Source organism: Papio anubis, chromosome 7 (genome assembly GCF_008728515.1).
Source record: "Papio anubis isolate 15944 chromosome 7, Panubis1.0, whole genome shotgun sequence".
Lineage (NCBI taxonomy): Eukaryota > Metazoa > Chordata > Mammalia > Primates > Cercopithecidae > Papio > Papio anubis.
The window spans coordinates 52,910,910-52,926,934 of record NC_044982.1 but is presented as its reverse complement, the minus strand read 5'-3'; positions in this window follow the sequence as shown (position 1 = coordinate 52,926,934).

Genomic DNA, 16,025 nt, shown 5'->3' with positions numbered 1-16,025 from the left:
GGTGGATAACATTTGATGAGGAATGGGATATTTACATAGTCTCAAAATATAGCCACAGAAGATACTTATTAATGAGTTTTTAAATAAGTATAAAAGATATATTAATTAATTTTAAAGTGGAAAATCTGGTCAATACCATCTTTTTTTTTTTTTTTTTGAGACGGAGTCTCGCTCTGTAGCCCAGGCTGGAGTGCAGTGGCCGGATCTCAGCTCACTGCAAGCTCCGCCTCCCGGGTTCACGCCATTCTCCAGCCTCAGCCTCCCGAGTAGCTGGGACTACAGGCGCCCGCCATCTCGCCCGGCTATTTTTTGTATTTCTTAGTAGAGACGGGGTTTCACTGTGTTCGCCAGGATGGTCTCGATCTCCTGACCTCGCGATCCGCCCATCTCGGCCTCCCAAAGTGCTGGGATTACAGGCTTGAGCCACCGCGCCCGGCCAATACCATCTTTAGGAAAAAAGTCAACACAATCTTTAAATTGGAAAGTTGACATAATGTGTCTTCTGTTATGCACTAAGAAGACTACAGAATCATTTTTGTAGTGCTCTTGCTAAAAATCATTAACATGAATTTAATCATGAAGAAACATCAGGTAAATCCAGACTGAGGGTCATTCTACAAAGCAACTGTTGTGTACTTTCAAAAATCTTAAGGTCAAAATAGACAAAACAAGCAAGCACTCTTGGCTATGAAATGCAGGGCTGATCGTGGATTTGATCCTGGACTTGTAAAGGATATTGAAGGGACAATTGGCACAAGTTGTTTAGAATCTATGGATTAGATATTATTATTGTATCGATGTTAATTTCCTGATTCTGATTGTTTTGCTATAGATACGTAGGAAAATGTCTTAGTTTTTAAAAAACATTCACTGAAATATTAAGGAGTATCCTATCTACAACTTACTCTCAAATGATTCAGAAATGTATATACAGAGAGACAGAGAACAATAAATGAGAAAGAATGTAAAATGTTATCACTGGGGAATCTGGGTGAAAAGTATACTTGATTTCTCTATACAATTCTTGTAACTTCTCTGTAAGTTTAAAATCATGTTAAAATAAAAGTTAAAAAAATTGTTATTCTTAAAATGTAATTACTGACATACCTGTTAACAAATTAAAAGAATGTTTTAAATGCTTTTGTTTTCCAGAGTTTTTTTTCATGTCATTGGGTCAGACCTCAAAATCAACGCAGCTTATCAAAGGCATACATTTACTTCACATTCAACTAATAATCTATTTTTTTCAACTAATAATCTATTAAACATGTAAAACAGTTCCTGAGCTTTAACAACATTGATTTCATATTGCCACTCGATTGATAGAAGAATATAAACCACAGTCAAGAACTTGATTTGTAGAAAAGAGGAATCTCAAAGGTAATCTAACAGTTGTTCAGGAAGAGTGTGAGTTATCAGTCACCCTGTGAACACCAATAAATATGATTTCATAATAGCAGGAGTGAAGAGACTGTGGTGAAACAAAAGAAATGGAAAATGTGGCATTTTTCCACCTAGAGCTCACAATCTCATCCTGAACCAGATTTAGTACCTTGACTACAACCACCAAAGGACTTTAAGACTAGTACAAATTTCAGCTGTGCAAACTGAAACCTTACACAGGAAGGAATGTAGGACAAGAGTGCACAGAGTTGGAAGGGGTTAATTCATTCAAAGCATTTTTATGAAGAACAAACCAGGCTGAGGCATTCTTTCTAGCAGGGGGGATACAGCAGTATACTAGACAGACACAGTCCCTCCTGGAGTTTAAGCTTACGGCACAATTAGGAGCTATGAAACAAATAGTCACCACCCAAATTATTTAGTGATGTTTGTAATAAGTGTCACAATGGAGAAGTTTGGGTGCTGTGAAGGTGTATGAGGAAGGTTAAGAAAGGCTTCTCAGAGAAAGTGAGGTTTCAGCTTTGGCAAGAAGAAAGACTAGAAATTGACTGGATTACGGGAGGAGGGAACCTTGCTCTTGGCAGAGAAAATACCTGCTTGTGGAAGGCAGATGGAAACCTTTGAAGGACTGCAAGGTTAGTGTGTCTGGTGCATGGCAAGCTGGAGGGAGAGTGAAGCAAGATATGCTGGCTTAGGTGAACCTTGTAGGATCCTACAAACATTGGAGAACGGGTTGTAGGGGAAAAGGGGGGGAAACAAAAGTGGGGAGGATCAGCAACTGGAAAAGTGGTGCAGTTGTATAGGCATCACATAACAGTGGGTTAGCCTGGAGTGTTAGCAGTGAACATGGAGAAGAGGATGGAGACATATATTTGTTGCTGATGTGGAATCCATAGAGTGATCAGATGTGGGGGATGATGGAAAGGGAGAAACCAAAATGACCCGAGAGTCTTGGCTTGAGTGTCTGGGAAAGTAGCAGAGCCGTTTATTAATCTACAGAGGGAGGAGGAATTAGTTTTGAGATAAAGATCATGAGTTAAACCAAGGATACTTCTTGGAGGAGTAAGAAATGAGAAAGCACTCCATGAAAGATACAAGGAAATTAAGTGGAAAGGCATGAAGGCAGAAAGAAGGCCATCAGTAAAGGTATCTGCTTGCAGAGCAGTGACTAGAGAGAAGGACTCTATTGAAAAAGAGGAATGTAGAAGACAGTCTCAAAGGAAAGGCAAATATATTTGAATTCAACCTGTTGCGCCTGAAAATAGATGGTGCTGAAGACTACTGTTTAAAGGTTAGATTAAAGATTATCCTCATCTAATTAGGAGTAGGATTGTTCATGATCGACCATGGTGGCAGAGGCAGAAGGAAGGTGCCACTAATTTGATGCCCAAAGAGATTCAATAGTGACAAAAATAAATAGTGCAAAATAGTACACTTGGATATTTAGTCCTGTCCAAATAACTGGGATGGGGAAAGGGATTATAAGCAGTGGAGGAGAAGGATTTCAGATACCATAAATCTTGTAGGAGCTGGTCATTTGCCAAAATGAATGATGTCAACAATGATAGCAACAAATGCAATGATAGCAACAAATGCAATGACTATTCATTGTGCCTTTAATAAATGCTCACTAATCACTTACTATGTTTGATCTCATTTAATTGGTACAATCACCTTATAAGTATTTTTTTAAATCTTCATTTATGTTTGGAAAATAGAGCTCAGAGAACTTATCACAGAAGATACAGTTAACTCCCCAAGCATGAAGCAACTTAAGAAGTGGAAGAGGCAAGATATAGGGCTAGATTTGATTAACTCTAAAATTCTTATTCCTTACACAATGACTCTAAATCATTTCTAACCTAGAGAAATCTCAGGAGGCCCAAGGTTTCTATCTGTTCCCAGAAGAGTCTGGAAATGGCTCCGGATGCCCCATCCATATCAACTTTGCAGACCCATCTGGAGCTTTGTTGCAGTGGAAAAAGCTGCAGAGGAGAAAGGATGAATGAGAGGGCTGAACATAAGAACATGGAAGAGACTGAAGCCTCCACTTTTCTCCACCTCTGCCTATTGCCACAGTATCTGGATTAAAATTCTATGCATAGATCACTGTTTTGGTTCATTTTTCTGACTCTCTAGGGTGGGAAATGTTCTCTGTCTAGGCAGGAATCCTTCCCTACTTTGCATGACTCCCAAGAAGTAATGCTGCTAGGATTTGAACCCAGGTCTGGTAGATGCCAGTGTGCAGGGGCTTCTACAGACTTTTGTAAGGCTGGGGGAAGTTTGCTGGGGAGTCTTTTAGCTGAACATCCAGGAGACAGTGGCTTCCAGGGAGGGTGTGATTAGAAATTAGAAAGTCTAGAACTTAAACTGCATTTCACTGGCCACAGCAACAAATGACCTCAGCTCCTTCTTCCTCTATAGAAATCCAGCTTGCTGGATATAGCACAGAAATTTCAAGAATAACTGCTGTGTAGCCTCAGTTATTTTATTGTTAAAAGCTATGCACCAAAATATAGGATAGCAATTATGGGAGAGAGGATGGGTTTTACCAAGTTTAACTCAATTTAACATTGTGTCTTAAAAAATCTTATGTTTCAAACCAATTCCACTCATTGAGGATTCAAGTTCACATAACTTTGCAAAACACAGCTTCCTGCCACTATGGAAAAAGGGCTTTAGAAGACTTACAAGGCTTCATAGACTTCAAATAAGTCTTATGAAACAACATGTTCACGTGTTAAGTGTAAATGAGTCAGAAACATAAGGATTAAATTTCCCTTAAAATACACAGGGGTTTGAAAATGAAGGGAAAAATGCTGAGGGCAAAACGTGTTTTGGATTTTGGCAAACCCAAAACATTTGAAAAAAAAAAGGGTTTGATGTTTGATGAACCCTAAACACAGCAGAGTTGCTCATCTCTCATTGTAATGAAGACCAATAGACCATTTTTGTGTCAAAATGCAGAATCCCACTGGAACTGCCTGTGGATCCCTCACTACTGTAGAACTTGACTGATTCTCATTTCACTAATTCACAAACTTCCTTACTCACACAGTGGTGGTGGTCTCCCCACAAGCGTTCTCAGCAAAGACATAATAAGAACATATTGGAGAAGACGCCTGGGATTACTAAGACTTCATTAGTCTTATAAAATGCACTTGGGGGCATAACCACTGTACAATAAAACATTAACATAAATCATTAAAATGGAACCATGCCTCGTCAAGATAAATAAGAGGACTGTGTTTTATGTGGTATTGTCTTTATTTCTTTAAATTGGTTTGTTCACTTGCTAATTTGCAAAACTGAACAATCAGACATTCTGTGGTATAAATTAAAGCAGTGAGATTCTTTCATTCATAGATATCCCATCAAAACCCCTGATTTCTACTGAAGTTTCTGAAGTCATAAAATGGGAATTAAGTCTGGAGGATGTTGTAGGGTCCATGCTAATATTAGGAGGTGAATAAAGAGAATGGTGTTTGTTTTCTCCCCAGAGTACTTTCTGAGGGTCTACGTGAGAACAGAATTTAAAGTGTATTTTTTTGCCCCTTCAGTCTTAGGTCTCTCATTGTGTGCAAACAGTGGCTTCTTCATTAACAAATTCCCAACCTAAATAATTCCCTCTGAATTATTTAGGTTGAGCTTTGATTTGAACATACATTACTTTACCCTTATAATCCTCTAGTAGTTGGAGTCATGTGACAAGCTGTCCACTTTTTAAAAGACTCTTTCATAATGAGTCCCCAAAAATGTTTCAAAGACAGGTTGCTCTAAAAATAGCAACAATAGGCACCATGAATGAGTGCTGCATGCCAGCCCTGTGCTAAGCTCCTTGAATAGCCTATACCACAGAAAGTTCTATGAGGGAGGTACTATTATCTCCATTCTGCAGATGAGGAAATGGAGGCTCAGTCAATGAAGTCATCATGGTAGAATTGATATTTGAACCATTCATTCAACAAACATTTATTAAACAACTTATGTCAGGCGTTATGGTAGATACTGGGGATGTCATGATGAATGACAGAACTCTCGCTCTCACAGAGTTGGCATTCTAGATGGAAGAAGACCTTTCTGACCTGAGAGCCATGTTCTTGACCACTGTACCCATTTTTTTGTGGTTTTTAAGTAGAGAGGGACAGAAATCAACACAATATGAATTTCTCTAGAATTAGTTCATATGAGAGTGTTTGGTTATAGGAACAAGGCTGTCTGTAAGATATCATTCTTCAGATAGAGGAAAGTTGACAAAGCAGAAAAGAAAACCTCTTATGCAACAAGTTATCCTTCTCCATTTTGCAAATTAGCATACTGTAAGTCTAAAACCATTGCTAAATACACTGACATGGGCCTGGACCTCAAGTTGTTAAGAATTCCTTTGTAGGTAAGGAGGATGTTCTCCCCTACGCTGGGTGTCCAGTTGAAAAAGAACTTTGCTTTTTTTCTCTATTAGCAAGTACTTGCTGGCATCCTTGTGACTTTCCCAACTAACTGATTTGAATTTTATGGATCTGAGGGTAATTTGTTGGTAGCATATATGTATTTTTTAATCCAGAAAGCTTGGGCTTGTAAAACTTGAGCTGCAAATTTTTATTTGCCCAGTGTACAAGAATTTGGGGGATGAAAAAGGAACTAGACCAACTTTCTTAATTCATAGAAACAGAAAAACTGAGGTCTAGATATTTGAAATACACATAGCTCTCGTCAGGGCAGGTATGGTCTAAATCTCATAGGAAAGAATCAGTATTAACCATTCTTAGACTAAGTTTTATTGATTACTCACTCGTTTGTTGGAGTCACTGTCATCATTATGATTTAGAAAATATTACCTAGAAACTCCATTCCATCACTGTGGGAAGTCAAGCTCCTTTCCCAGGATGTCTGCACATTTCCAGGGCTCACATTCTTATGCCCACCACTGACTCCAGGTTCCAGCTGCTCACCTTAGTTCCATTTGAGGATAGTCATATCATCCCTCACATTATGTTACTGCTCCACGGTATATTGGCCTACACTTGGAACTCAGAGTTTTGACATAATTCTACCCCCACCACATTCACACAGAAAAAGACCAAAGCAAGCAACAAATAAAATATTAAAACACTCATTTATAAAAGGTCTTTATGGATTTATCAGACTTCACTGGAGTTTAGGTAAGATTGAGATGATTTATTATTGCAACATCTTAACACTGAATATTGGACAGTCTTCATCTCAAAATGCCCCTTGTTCCTTGTTGCAAGTAAGTCTGAGTCCCCAGCCACATTGTCCTAGATGCTCTTTCTTTCTCTTCCTGCTCCTGTTTCCTTTTCTAAAAGTCTCTCTCAGGAACGAAAGACATGTTCTTCTATGTTCCCTTTTTATTAATTGATACATAATTCATATACCATACAATTCACCATTTTAAAGTATACAATTTAATGGTTTTGAATATATTCACAAAGTTGTGCAACAGTCGCTACTATGTAATTCTAGAATATTTGCATAACTCCAAAAGGGAACTTAATACTCTTTAGTAGTCTTCAGTCCCCTAGCTCCCAGCTCTTGCAACCACTAATCTACTTTCTATCTTTGGATTTGCCTGTTCTAAACATTTCATATAAATGGAATCATTCAATATTGGTCTTTTGGTTCTGGCTTCTTTCACTTAGCATAATGTTTTCAAGGTTCATCCACATTGTAGTGTGTATCAGTACTTATTTCCTTTTCATGACTGAATAATATTCCATTGTATGGACATACCTCATTTATTTACTAATTTTTTATTTACTAATTTACTAAAGTTGATAAAGCAGAAAAGAAAACCTCTTATGCAACAAGTTATCCTTCTCCATTTTGCAAATTAACATGCTGTAAGTCTAAAACCATTGCTAAATACACTGACGTGGGCCTGGACCTCGAGTTGATGGACATTTGGTTTGTTTCCAACATTTGGCTATTGGAATAATGTTGCTGTGAACATTTGTGTACAAGTGTTTGTATGAACATATATTTTCGGTTCTCTTGGGTATATACCTACGAGTAGAATTCCTGGTTTGCTACTCAATAAATAGTTAAAGTCGCTATTTAACTTCTTGAGAAATTGCCAAATTTACACCTACGTTTTCTTCTAAGAATTTTATAGTTTTAGCTCCTATAAGTTTTAGCTCCTATAATTAGGTCATTGCTTCATTTAAGTAAATTTTTGTAGGTAGTGTGAGGTAGGGGGTCTAATTTACTCTTTTGCATGTGGATATCTAGTGTCCCAGCTCTATTTGCTGCAAAACTTTTCTTTCCTCATTGAATTGTCTTGGCACTCTTGTTGAAAATTGACTAACCACTAAATGTATAGCTTTACCTCTATGTTCTTAAGCAGAACAATTCCACAATCTCCAGCCCTCACTTCAAAATTTATCTCAGGATATTCCTTTGCACATCTAAGGATTTAGCTGAAGCATAGAAAATACTGTTCACAAGTATGCCTCTGATTAAAGTCTTAGACAAGAATTACCCTCTAACACACTGGGAATGAGGAGTGAAGAGGAAAGATGGCTTGTCCTTCTAGTTACACAAGAATTAACAATACAATACAGTAGCCAAGAGGATGATCAGACAGTCATACTAGTTGTATAAAAATCTGGGGCAACAAACTAGCCTCTTTGAGCCTTAGTTACTTTTTGCAGTGTGTATCTCATAGTATTTCCATGTAGAAATTCCTTCTCAGAATTTCTCAGTAAATGTGTGTTTTCATTAATCTTGCATTCCATAAAAATCAGTTGAGAAATCAGAAAAACAGGAAAAACTATCATAGTTCTTCTGTGAGAATTAAAGCTTAATAATCAACATAGACGTGTTATGAGCTTGAAGACAGCCACCAATGTCACACTGAAAGCAAGAACAAGAACCGCTGACCCTCAGAGTTGAAAATTAAGGTAGGCTTTTCTGGAAATGAGACAGTCACATGCAGGAGAAAAGCAGCCACCATCCAATCCTGATCAGCAATGTATGGCTGTTGAGTACCTGAAATGTGGTTAGCCTGAATGAAATGTGCTATAAGCATAAAATATGAATTAGATTTTAAAGTCTTAGTATGGAAAAAAGAAGGTAAAATATCTCATTAATAATTATTTTATTATTACATATCAAAATTATAATATTTTGGATATATTAGGCTAAAAGACATATTATTTTTGCCTTTTCCCTCCTTTTTAATGTTACTCCTAAATAATTTAAAATTATAGAGGTGGCCAGCATTTGTGGCTGGTGGCTGTTGCTACGTGTGGCAGGCAAAATTTTAAGACAGCCTCAAATTTCCATGCTTCTGGTGTGCACACACCTTCTGTTTGTTTGTTGATCTGTTTGTTTGAGACAGATTCTCTCTCTGTCGCCCAGGCTACAGTGCAGTGGCACGATCTCAGCTCACTGCAACCTCCGCCTCCTGGGATCCTGCCATTCTCCAGCCTCAGCCTGCTGAGTAGCTGGGATTACAGGTGCCCTACCATGCCCTGCTAATTTTTGTCATTTTAGTAGAGCCAGGGTTTCACAATGTTGCTCAGGCTGGTCTTGAACTCCTGAGCTCAAAATGGTCCACCTGCCTGGGCCTCCCAAAATGCTCGGATTACAGATGTGAGCCATGGCACCAATACACACCTTCTTTTCCTTATTCAGTAAAAGTACCACTGTAAAGGGATTTTGGAGATACGATTAAAGAATCAAATCAGCTTACCGAAAGACGGGGAGATTAGGTAGGTGGGCCTGACCTAATCACCTGAACCCTTTAAAACCTGAGTTCTCCCTGACTGGTGCTGGAGAGGAAGGTGGAGAATCGTGCTCCAGCTGGTCTGGAAGAAAGAAAAATATCGGGTGTGAGCTGCCTGATGGGACCACACGACAAGAAACTGGACAGCCTTTAATTGGTGAGAGTGGTTCCCAGCCAACAGCTAGCGGGAAAACGTGGACCTAAGTCCTGCAACCCCAAGGAAACGAATTCTTCCAGCATCCAGTGAACTTGGAGAGGACCCCAAGCTCCCAGTGAGAACTGCAGTCTCAGCTGACACTTTTAGATTTTGGCCCTGTGGACCTTGACCTACAGAAACATGAGATAATATGTTTATGTTGTGCAAAGCTGCTAAATTTGTGGTAATTTGTTATGCAGTAATAGAAAACCAACTAACCATGTTATAAGAGCTTGTTTGTGATCTTTTTTTGTGACTAAGGGTGAGTCATTCTTATAAATAAATGTAAGTTCATATGCATCGTATACTTTATACAAATCCTATGAATGGTGTTTCAAGAAATAACACATTTGGAAACAAAATAAGTCCTTAAACTAGCAATTTTGACACATCAGTTTGTGTGAGTTGTTAATCTTGCTAGGGGATCCAAACGTTAGGTTTGTTAGCATTATCTAATAATTTTTGCAGGCATTTTCTAATTTTTGAATATTAACTATAAACCACAGTTCTTCATAAATACTATAAAATACTAAAAAATAAAAACAAGCCAACAAAACAAAACAATCCCACCAACTCACAAAAAACACCACTAAACCAAAAAAATCTAAACAACTATTAAAATATTAAATATTACTTCTCCCTTAGTAAACACTACTAAAATACAGAATAACTTATGATTTCAGAAATTTCTAAGATTTTCTGGGAATTCTAATTGTTTTCAATTCCCAAAGATTAATATCCATTGGGATTTTGGAAGCACTGGTTAGCCTTGCTATAAGGGTTAAATAAACTAACAAAACAAACGACTGGGCCTAGGGCTTGCAGTTTGGAAATTGTCAAATACATTGTTGTCATTATTAGTATCAGTCTTAGACACACAAATAACAGGAACATCAAATGAGCATTTATGAATTTAACTAAATTTTAATCTGAATTTATACACAATAGATGAGAGGAGAAGGGGGGAATTTAAAACAATTGGTTAAGATGAAAGTCAAAGGTAAATCAGCAACCTGAAGATATTCTGACTTATGGGATATTTTGATTTATTAAATAATTTTTTGAAAGAATCACTGGGATAAGTAGTAAAGGCACATGTTGGGGCTCAAAGATGAGCTAATAACAAGGCAAATGATAACCTTTTCCTAAAAACCCATGTCTATCCTCTTATAAGAGCTAAAATTGAGTTTGAACACTTCGATGATTTGCTTGTCACTAACAGAAAAGTGCGTTGCAGTACCTAGCAAGCAACACACTTTCTGTAACTTAACCACAGAAACAATATCTACTCTTCCTCTGCTTACTATGGGGAAGGTTGCAGTTAAGGTTAAAAGAAAAGAACAAAGAGGTGAAATTGATTGTGATTCCGTGTCTCCCTTCATTTCCTCTGGAAAACTTATTTTCTCCTATTCTCTCAGCCATATTATCCTCTCAAATCTGAACCTCAAGTTTCTCCGGAAAAGTTGTTCCTGACTGACTCCCCTTGCTCTTGTCAATTTCCACTCAGCCCTCATGGACTTTGTTTTTCAGTTGTGTGTTTTCACTTGCAATAACCATCTTCGAAATCTTGTGTGTTCTTTGGTCTGTGGCTGCCACTTCTCCCCCGTTAGATTATGGGGTCCTTTGGCAGAATAGCAAGGCAAGTTTTTTGTTTGTTTCTTTAGTTTTAATTCACATTGTTCTACACACAGGTGGTAATTAACATTGAGTATGTGATGAGAGTCAAGACTTCTGAAAAGATTCCTTCATAACAAAGTCCAATTTTTTGAATTTTTGAATATTCCAGCTCCTGCTGAAATGGAATGAATTTGGTGGAATTTCACCATCTTAGGAATCTTGGGCTCCAGTAGGTCATTATTCCACCTCTGCCACTCTTGTGTCCTCCATGTAGGACACACGGTGTACATTTTAGCAGGTGTCAGCAAATCCCACACGTGGTTTCTTCCAACCCTTTACATGAACAGAAAGATTTCCATTCATATTAATTCAACCTTGAACCTATTTTAGAAGCAGCTGGAAAAAGCCACATTTATCTTTGCCATTAGGCAATCAGCTAAGAATTAAGGAAATCATGTGGTTAGACGATGGCAAAAAAGACCCAGCTCATTAGAGATGGGCAAACCTTGAAAGAGTTGGTTCTGAGAGGGCCCCTGAAGTTTGGCTCCTTCCCTGAGATTAATAACCTGTACATGTGGCACAGGATCTCTCAGGAGGTTATTGCCTCGTGAGGTTATCACCCTTTTGCCTGTAATTGTCTTTCCCAGCGAGGGCTCCGTCATGGGAGAATTCAGACTAATAGCATTACACTGTTACTCTGGCAGTCTCCTTACCCAGCCCCATCCTCCCTTTTTTCTTCTCAGAAATGATGGCCCTTTTGTCCAAGCAACAGAAGAAAATTTAGAACAGGAAAAAGCCCACAGGGTCAAATCTTTCTTGTTATATTGTGGGGATGGTCCTATGCTAAGCTGGTGTAAATAAAATAGGATGCTGCTGCCGCTGATGATGGTTTTCTCTGGAGAAAACCATCGGGTGCCCTTTGAAACAAAGAATTAGACATGGTCTCTGGCGAGTGGATTTGCTAGGCCTGTGACAGGTGGTAATTTCAAAGTGAGGTCTGTGCACAGAGGGAGGCCTTGAGAACATTGGAGACAAAGTGTTATATGACCTCAAATGTTTCTCTGGCTTGCTTTCTCTCTCTCTATCTCTTTTGAGCTGCAAGTAGCTTCTGGAGAGCCAGTTCCATTCAGGAATTTCAAGAATCCATGAATTCTCCTGTTACCAAAGTCCTATCTTTTAACATTATCTACAGCCAGTTGTTTCACTAAAGTAAAATGAGTCCAGCGTGGAAAGTAGTCAGGGTGTGCAAAAGCCCATGAAGTGAGCCTACAGGACCTGTCCTCCATGCCCACGATCTCTCTGTGCTATCATCATTTTCTCATTCTCATAAGTGTAAGTATCAGACTTGCTTTTAGATGTAATTCTTTTGGTTTGCTGGTAGGCTTTATTTCTAATTTATTTGCTTGAGTCTACAAATGTGTAGCCATTTTGGGCCATGAAACTTCACGTCTGATCATTTAGAAATTTAGTACCCTTTGAAACAAAGAAAATTAAAACAACAATAAAAACATTGTCCAATTTCATTCACAATGAAAATATCCCTCAGTAATTTGATTTGCAGGAAATGAAAAGTATTATCAACAGAATATGCGTTTCAAAAATTTATAATCCTTTAAACAGGCAAATCCTTTCTCTGGGATTAGTAGCGTGGTTTGTGTCCTAGGAGCCAAATCCTATTCCCTAATTCAATCCTCAAATCCTTTCTAACAGTGCCTATATTGATTTCAGACCCAGTTTTGTTTAAAAATTCAAGGACAGAATTTGGTCCTGTGTTTAGAGGTCCTTAATCAGGATTTTTAAAAAATGAAGTTTATCTGAAACGTAGCCTCCTGTTCCAAAAGTTAAATACTGATGTCTCAATAATATAACAGATGTGCTTAATTTCTAGGTCATCCTTTGTTTTTCCCATACCTAGCTGAACTCATACCTCCCTGATCTGGAGGAACAACCTAGAAGGTTGGTGTTGATCTCCAAAAGTTATTCGTGACTTCAGGTATTTCCTTAATCCCAAATGCTAGCCTTGAGTATGAGTACAGTTGATCTCCCTACAATATGTTTAGTGTTTTAAGGACTTGATCTTTTTGAAGTCATTGCACATGTAAGTGTATATTATACATATTTATATTCACAGGTGTTAGACACTCTGTTACCAGAAGTATAACTGGTATTCTGAACATCTATGGGAAGATGAAAATTATTGCTCATAATGATGATGCATACATAGTGAAGATAATAAAACTCCTAAATTGACCTTCCAAATCACCTACAAGTGTTTATATGGGCAGCACAGTTTTAGTAAATGTGTTCTATTCAATATTTATTTGAAAAATAATTATTGGTGCATGGTACATATGATAGCTCTCTATAAAGCAGAATATTTGTTTAATCAGAACAGATAATTCTTTACCTAGAAAAGGTATCTAAATTTGCTCTAACTGCCTCCCAAAGTTTTGTCTGAAAAAAAAACTAATTTATACGAAAGTGCTCTGAAACATAACATTAACTACATTAATTCAAGAAACCAGAGATCAGAGAGGCAGTAGGAGGATAAACAAAACATGGCTATATCATGAACACCTAGAAAAAGGAATTTTTTAAAGTTCACAGATAATAGTATAGGTTATATAGTAATTACAGTTAAACGTATAATTATATATGCAGTTTGTATAGTAAAAACATTATTGGGTACATACTGTGAGCCAAGCACTGAATAAAAATATTTATAGAAATTGTGTTGTTTAATTCTTAGAACAATCTCGTTGAAGTAGATATTATTATCATTATCATTTTACACTCAAGGAAAATGAAGCTTAATTAACAAGGAGTAACTTGCCCAAGATCACACAACTAAGTGACTCAGCCTGGATTTGAATCCACGTATGCCAAACTTCAATCCCCATGTTCCTGACCCCACCCCCTGTGGCTTCTTTGTCCTTCCCCAGTCTTGTCTTTCAATAATGTGCTCTATCCCCATACTCTGCTCTGCCGGTTTCTAACCATCTCCTAATGGACAAATCCAGTGATAACCTTTGGTCTCAGTCCTCCTTGAATTCTATGTTATCTGCTCTGAAATATAATAATGGTAATACATACACATGATACGGTACAGTTTTTGCAAAAACAATTGCTGTAATACAGCAACTGCTTCAGACATAATGTTTGGTTATTAAAATAGAAAGCTGTTCATGGTCAAGGTTAGGAGCTCATGTGGTATGACCTTGGATAAGATGTTTCCCACAGCTATGCTTTCTTCTGTTGTAAAATATCAGTGATAGTACTTGCCTAACTGGGTTGCTGAGAAAACTTACTAAGGCAGGGCCTATAAAATTGTACTGTGCTAACTTCACCACTAGTGTTCAGTAATCATTTATTATATAACATCACATGTTTGTTAGGATTATTGTTTGTAAGTATACTGTGTAAAGTCTTCTTTCTCCTTGACCTCCATGGCGTAGCTGTGTTTTGCCTTTCTGTCTCTCTGACAGTTCTCTCACTGTAGCATCTTCAGTAGACTCCCTTCTGCCCTATCTTCTGCACATTTTTCAAGACTTGATTCTTGGTTCTCTTTTCTCTGGCATCTCCAGGATCTTATACTCCTTGACTGTCCTTCTGAAAATAATGCCCTGTCATCCCACCTCATGCCCACCAAGCCACTGTATGTCTTCCAATTCCTAATCCGTACCTGTTTCCCAAATCTGTCCACACCTCTGTCTTCACTTTGTTCTTTCTTAGCCTGAGTCAGCTGGAAAAATCTTTTGGTGTGGAAAGTCCCCTGCTCCAGACTTGACTCTTCCAAGCCTATGATCCCTATACATACTATTGTTAACCATTTCAGGAAGTGAATCCTTACAAGAAGTTGTGCTTGGATCCAACACAGATCCCTGCTATCTGACCTCACTTGGGCATTCAGGGTTAATGGGACATCCTTTTCTTCATGGAGAATTAATGCTATATCATATCCCCCATAACTGTAGTAATAAATTTTCCCATGTTCCTTAAATGCCCAAAGAGACTTCTATCTCCTTACTCCTATGGACTTCTTTACCGAGAAAATAAAAAACATCTGATCTGAGCTCCTTCCCATTCACTGTTTCCCATGATTACTCTGCCAGGGTTTTTAATCTCATGCCCCTTTAAACTCCTCTGGAATCTTCATCAGTTATATCCCTTACTTTCTATATATTTTTTTAAAAAATTTCTCCTTCTCCAATGCCTCCTTTCTAATCAGTTGTGTTTTTCATATAGTGAGGATTTTTTTTTTAAACGTGCTAACATCTTCAGGTATCATCTGCTTCTTTGTTTGCCTCCCAAATTCCCTAGAAAGCAACCTCCTTAACCTCCAGTAATCTCATTCCCCAGTACTTCTACTGAAATTGGTTTTTTGAAGGCCACCAGGGTCCCCTAAGCCATCAAACCATTGTCCTTTTCTTATCTTGCATTCTTAGTTTTCCTGATGGTCATGTCCTTGTCATGTGTCCCTTTTTCCTTACTTTCTCTTCCATGGCACTGCATGGTTCTGTCTTCTTAGCAGCTTGTCTTCAATCTAATTTAATCAACATTTATTCAGCATTTGCTCATTTCAACTGAAATTGATAAAAATCAAGATATCTTTTGGCTAATCTGCCAGTATGACGTATAGCTGATAGTCACATTGTCACCGAATTATTAAGCTTTTTCTCTCTAAAACTAATCAGCTGAAACAATGAATTATGTTCCCTTCAGCTCCTGGACTTGAAGATTTGATTGATGGTGATGATTAATTTCTTTGAAATAATCTCACAAAAAGTGCTTTGTGCACTGTTCTAACCCAAACATCTAGAACAGTGCATGGTACATCTTATTTTAAAAGACAGTATATAACACGTGTTATGTGCCAGGCACTATTCTAAGTGCTTTACAAATATTAACTCACTGAATCCTCAAGACATCCATATAAGGTGAATATTATGGTTAATCCCATTTTACAGATGAGGAAACTGAGAGACAAATAACTAACCCAAGGTTATACAGCCAGCAAGTGACCCAGCTATGATTTGAACCCAGGCAGTATGGTTCCAGGTTCCA